The following is a 6,987-nucleotide window of genomic DNA, read 5'->3' as shown; positions in this document are numbered from 1 at the left end:
TGTATCGAATTAAACTAAAAAAAGCTTCTCCTTTAGCCATGTTCATTTGCTGATTTTCCAGTTGGATCTTTCTTCTGCTATTTCTGCTTATAGTTATTTATAATTGAATAATCATCTATATATTCTATGTATTATGTTTAGAGTGTAGTTGTTTGGCTTGCTTATATTATACCTTTTTTGTCAATTTTTGACTTTTTTATTTATCACCCATGTTTTTAGGCTACAACTTTGCTTTCTTTTTTCCTTTCTATAAAGACTCGAAAATTGATGTTCAAAACTAGATTATCTACCATCTCTAATTCCCCCCTTTTATGTTGTTATAAGTATCCTGTAGGATTCTAATGTTACATTTGCATAAAATTAGATAGAATTTAGAGTACATATTTATTGCAGATTTGAATAGTCTAAAAAGATAAAGATGAGCTTTTTTTTTTTTGATCAGATTTGTACTTTTACATATTCTGATACCTTATCTACATATTGTCTGGTTCTCTTTGGATTCTTTTGCATTTTATTTTCACTTAACTAATAGAGTTTTCTTCTAGATATGGCTAGAGGTAGAGGTCAAGGTCGCAAAAGCATAGGGCATGTAGGCAAGTCTGCAGTTAAGAGTAATCCTGATATTACTGCAAATATACCTACAATTCCTACTTCTACTATTATTAGTCCTCAAGATGGTATTAGTCCTCAAGCTGGTGGCATAGGTGGTCAAGATGATACAAAACAAGTTCAGCCACTGATTCCTCACATTACACCAACGGTTCAAACTTCTAGTGATGGTAGTAACCCTACAGCACCTGAATGATCTCCCACTGCTCTAAATCAGATCAAAACAATAGCTGAAGGTATATCTACTCTAAGGAAACAAATATTTGAGGGTTTTAACCAATCGGCTTCATCCTTGAAAATTATGTCAATATAATAATTAAGCTGTGAAGAAAAAATTGTGCAGTATCTCTGGTTGCTTTCTAAAAGTATCTTGGGTTGATTTTTGTTGTCTTTGTCCCTGGAAATGAATGAATGAAATTAAATTATGGTATTTTTCTTTTTGTATATATATATATATATATATATATATATATATATGTTTTAATTTTTTCTTGTTGATGATCTGTTGGTGGTTCTTAATTTGAGAGGAGTTCTTGTGCACATAATTACAATGTTGTATATTGTTATGATTATTTTGTAGAATTGTAGTGTTACATGGGATTCTAGAATTACAATGTCGAATGTTGTTGTAAGTATTTTATAGGATTCCAGTGTTACATGGGATACCAGAATTATAGTGTTGTATTTTGTTGTGAGTTCTTGTGCACAGTTTGCATCTTATTTCCACTTTAACTAATACAATTTATTTTAATAGATATGACTCAAGGTAAAGGAAGCATAGGGTGTGTAGGCACATATGCAGCTAGGAGTATTCCTTCTATTACTGTAAACATGCCTACTATTCATACTCCTACTGTTAGTCCTCAAGCTGGTGGCATAGGTGGTCAAACTTCTGATCATGGTAGTAACCCTACAATATCTGAATTATCTCCCATTGCTACAAATTAGAGAAACCCAATAACAGAAGGTACGTCTACTCAAACCAACCAAGTAGGTGGGGGTGTATCTGCTTGCAACATAATTAGAGAAGGTAATTCCAATAAGAGTCATGTGCAGAACCTTGTTACTTTGACTTCTGCAGGGTTAGTCCATGTTTTTTCTATTATTATTATATATAATTTTTTATTTATGATAGACCTATAAATAATGTCTTCACATTGATACAGATTAAAACCTTCTAAAGCATTCTCCAATAGCATACACAAGTCTTTCAAAAGTGAACTTGATCATAATAGAAACAATTGAAAAGTTGTCTCATGTGATATAAAAGATAGCTATTTTGGGGAATTCAAGGTATACATCTTCATCATAATTGAGTTTTAAAGTGTATTCACTTTTATAAATAGAATATTAATGTGTTACTTTGGAAATTTATTTCAGAAAAACATCTATTGGGATTTTTCCATTAGTGATGCTACAGTAAAGACATAGTGAACGATTAAGGCATCAACTGTGTATAAGAATTTCATTGCAAAAATAAAAAAGAAAGGGATTAGGAAAGATTTTATACGTAAAGATGTCTGGGAAACCTGGCAGCGACTTTGGGCAGATCCTAAGTGTGTTGAAAATTTAAAAACGAATGCACAGAATTGTAGTGGCGGCAAAGAAGTTGCTACTGGAACTCACACGGGAGGATCTATCTCAATTGGAGAGTATTGAAAGAGACTTTTAAGTATATATTTCAAGTACTACCCCCCAATTCCTTTCCATAGGAATCTATTAGCTAGTTTCATAGTCCCTAATAGCTCTATAGTGGTAGAAAATGTGATCAACATTACAACAAGAGCTAGTAATATATTGACATTGAGATTGAAGTATATTTATCCTTATGTATTGACATTATATTGCGAGTTAATCTTGTGGCTACTTCTCTCATATATTGACATTGAGTTTGAAGTAGATTTATTCAAACTGACATTATGGCTGCTTCTCTCATGTGTTGACATTGAGTTGCATAGTAGATTTATCCAAATTGACATTGTGGCTGTTGATATTATTACAACTTTTCAAAAAATTTCCATTCTATTAATTTTTATATGAAAAAAGTATGCAGGTGTTGGATGAAAATTTCCCTACTATTTATATGAATTGTATGTATGCATTTCCAACATTTTGCTACCCAAATGAAAATTTCCCTACTATTTTTATGAAAACAGTAGTGATACATTTCCCACATTGCACTGCCCGTGCATATGCATTTCCCACATCGTCCCTTGTATGCAACCATTTTGATTCCTTCCCCTTCTATTAGCTGCTGAAATTGTTATATTGAAAGTTTAAAATAGTGAGTTACACTTTAATATGTGAAATGAATTGTCCAGTAGTTTTGTTGTTGTACAATGCTCAACACTTCTTTTTTACAGGTTGCTGAAATGGGTTGAGATCTAACACCAAGTGAGTTACATTTGAATGTGCACACACATCGTCATGATGAAAAATCTTTCGTCAATGAACGTTCCCGAATTGTCCACGTATGACTAAATCTTAATGTAGTAGTTTACTTAATTCTTGTTATTTTAATTTAAAGTAGTTTTTGGTATCTAATCATTTTTAAGTACAATCCGTTAAAATTTCACTTTCCCTATTAAAGAAAAGATATGAATAAATATTATGAGAAAAAACATTATCACAATTTGATATTGATTAATTTGAAGCATATTTACCAAGCTTCCAGAGAAGAAAAGAAGCGATGAGTATTTGATCTTGGATCAGAAGCAAAAGGCTACTACGGGCAAGGTCTTTGTGTTTCTTATGGAAAAGCTTCATCTTCAACTTTTCATGAATCGAAACTAGCTGTAGATTTTGGATGAGTTTGTGAAGTGATTGATTCTGAAAATTACAAATTAGTTTATTCCTATTTTCATTGAGGAGGTACAGAAGTTGATTTCTTCATGATCAGTTGTGACACCTTGTACTGCTACTTTTGATAATCTTGATCCTTTACATTCAGATGATGATTCCAATCCTTAATCAGTGCATTGGTTTTTGATGGTCTATTTTGTTGAAATGTACAAAATTGTTCAACAATAATATACACTTGATGGATGTGGATTCTTTTAAGAATAGTTGGTAGATATTTGGTATTGTGGATGTTTCGGACATAATTATGTGTTTAGATTTTGCTATGTTTGGTATTGTGGATGTTTAGATTTTGCTATCTATATATGTGGGTTCTTTTATATGAATATTGGTTATTTTAAGAATTTTATAATATGCTTTTAATATGATTCAGCTGGATGTATTTAATATAAAAAATAAAAAGGTTTTCCAAGAAAACTAATGACGACAGATTTAGCAACAAATTTAATCATTGCCAAAGAAAAATATTTGCAATGAATTGAGAAAATTATTTTTTGTCACCAAAATTGGGGCCTAAACAACAAATTTACTGCAACGGATTGAGGAAAATTATCTTTTGTCACAAAAATTGGAACCTAAATAATAAAATTTATTGCGACGGACTAGCAACGAAAAATTTGTTCACAAAATTATCAAAATGACGAAATACATTATGAAATTAGTAATGACATTTATAAATATAACAATGGAAACATTCGTTTCTACAAATGACAACGGATCACGTTCGTCGCTATGACGTTGCAAAATTAGCAATGTATTTTTTTTTCATTGCTAAGAGGTTCTCAATGAGAAAAATAGAAACAACATCTATTCCATCGTTGATCTGTCACTAAACCGATATAGAGACGGATATATGTTGATTAGCAACGAATTTTGTCTGTTGATAAACACTGTTTGTAGTGGTTGAAGCTATAGTATATGCAACATTATGTTTGTATGCCATTATTTGAGAATGTCTGACGTGATTCTTTATTTATTATTACTATAAACATATTGAGAACTATTTTTTCAAATTAATTTTAAAATGCCTCGTTAATTTCTATAGAAAAATTATTTTTTTAAAAAATGGATTTTAAAGTCATCCTTAATTTCTAAAAACTAAATTTAATTTTGAGTATCCATAGGGGTTTAAGGAGCCACTACTACAAGCCGTTGAAAGATTTTAAAGAAAAAGCAACCCAAGAAATTTGATCCTTAGAAATTGGATGAAAGATATCCTCTTTACAAGAATAATGTTGGGCCATAAATAGTCTCAATTAAAGAGGAAAAAGCCCACACTAGTTTAGCCCTAAACTAAAGATTCCACCAATCTGATTTAGCCTTGTCTCCTTGATAAGATATACTGCATTAAATGTTGAAAATGTAGTTATAATCCCTTTCATTATATATTCTTCTAATAGATCTTTTCTTTGTTTAGAGGCTTTGAGATGCCTTCTACCTTTTTTGGGGATTTGAGATTCCTTCTTCCTTTTTCATCCATTTCTTGTTTTTCCTAAAAGTTGTCAAATATTAAAATTAGACACTATCAATCTCCCCCTTTTCGATGGATGAAAACTTAAAAATATTGGTAGTCAACTTTCTTGTTTAGCTCCCCATGAATAGTTAACCAGCATGATTATTGCTCCCCCTAAATGGTGTCATTAGAGTACATAGTTATATACAATTTATCCTCCTTTGACATTAGTTACAGAGGAAGAAGAAATACAAAAACATGTATTACGAGCAAGAAAATAAAGCATTCATGGGTTTACACCCAGATACAGACCAAAGTTCAACAAAAAATAAACACAAATGGTGTATGAAAACTTAAGGGGAAGGAGTAGGAGGAGGAACAAAATGGCTAAAAAATAGACTAAGGTTTGCACAATTACATCTTTCAAGGTGGTGAATTGATCCATAATGGAGATAGAGATATTATCGGTGGTAGTATGAATCTTATCAATGACTTTGATAGCTTTCTTGATGACTTGATAGCATCTAAAAAAATTTTCTTAACTGTGGCATGAATTTTATTCATTTAAAAGTAAGATGTGAGAAGAAGATCCTTAAGAGAATCCATCTTTACTTCCAAGTCAGAGATGTGATTGAGAATGATCAAGGACATGGAGGATGGACAAGAATCATCTAGAGAAAGAGGCCTGACTCTAGGAGATGGAGGTGCATTTACTATGGTATTTTCACTCTTTGGAACCCAAGTATTATCGGCACGAATGTAGCCCATAATGATGAATGCCTTAGAGTTGCAACATTTTTTGACTAAAATAAAGGGAATGTCCTCAAAAGAGATGTTGATTGCCTCAAGAATATGAGTGATACTCTTAGAAGGATAAAGAGAGTCTTCAACAATAAAATTGATAATGAACAAGAAGAGTTTATTTTTTGTTGAGTAAGAAAATAGTAAGTAAATAAGGTGCCACGCTAAGTGAGAGTAGACAGAGACCTGCACAAGAAAGAAGAGTGGTTGCCACGATGTGGGCAATGACTCTAGCGTTAAAGGAAAGATTTTTTGAACCAGGGGATGGTGGAAGAGGTTCAGGAGATTCCAGAGCAATGGATTTATTTACATGTTTAAAAGGGATATCAAACTAAACTAGCCACAGAGTTTATGAGGAAGTAGAGAACCCAGAGCACGAGACACCAAAAAATGAGTCAAACATACTACAATCTAAGAAGATACACTATGCAAGACTAACGTTTCCAATTCATCATCATGAACAAATCGTAAGTTGGCATAAAATAGATGAATAACGGCTTCATAGGCAATTTTAAGAGTAGATAAAAAGATATTTTCCTAGCCCAGGATATCAAATAGGTATTTAATGGGGAGTACAAACAGTCTAAGAGATCAAAATCAACAATTCGACCATGCACCATGGATTATTCCTTGAGAGAATGAAATAGAAATTCATTTCCAAAAATCATTTTTTATCTTCAAGGAATTCTAGAAAATGAATATTACTTTCTTCTTAGAATTTCCAGTGTCTTCAAGATTAGAAGGCCTCTTGAATAGAAGCATGTGAAAGGATTCTGAGGAATCTTAAGGAAGGTGTTGGTAAGAAAAGTCTGAGTCAAGAGGAATAAGAGAGAAGGATTTTCCTTTTCCTTTGAAGCGTGAACTTTTTCTATATGACCACGGAGGAGGAGTCCTTAGGGTTTTTAGATATGAAAGAGAAACAGAGAGAGAGAGAGTTTGAAAAGAATGAGAAAGGAACCAAAATATAGTGGGAAAAGAGAAATATGAAGGGACAGATATAGAATGGTAAAAGATGTCATGATTAAGGCGAAAACCGGGTGTCAATGGAAAAAGGGGGAAAGGCCAAGGCAAGTTTTAACTATCGAATGACATTCAAGGGTGAATAAAGGCAACTACATAAATAAAATTAACAATTAAATGAACCTATACTTACAATCAATTACATTAATCAGATAAAAAAGATTTTACAAAGATTTCTGAATAATTACCACTAATTTTCTGAGAAAACAGAATCTTACTTTTAATAAGGGTTTTGTAGAAGTATC

This window comes from Capsicum annuum, chromosome 11 (genome assembly GCF_002878395.1).
Source record: "Capsicum annuum cultivar UCD-10X-F1 chromosome 11, UCD10Xv1.1, whole genome shotgun sequence".
In the NCBI taxonomy this organism is placed as follows: domain Eukaryota; kingdom Viridiplantae; phylum Streptophyta; class Magnoliopsida; order Solanales; family Solanaceae; genus Capsicum; species Capsicum annuum.
This window is presented reverse-complemented; position numbering follows the sequence as displayed.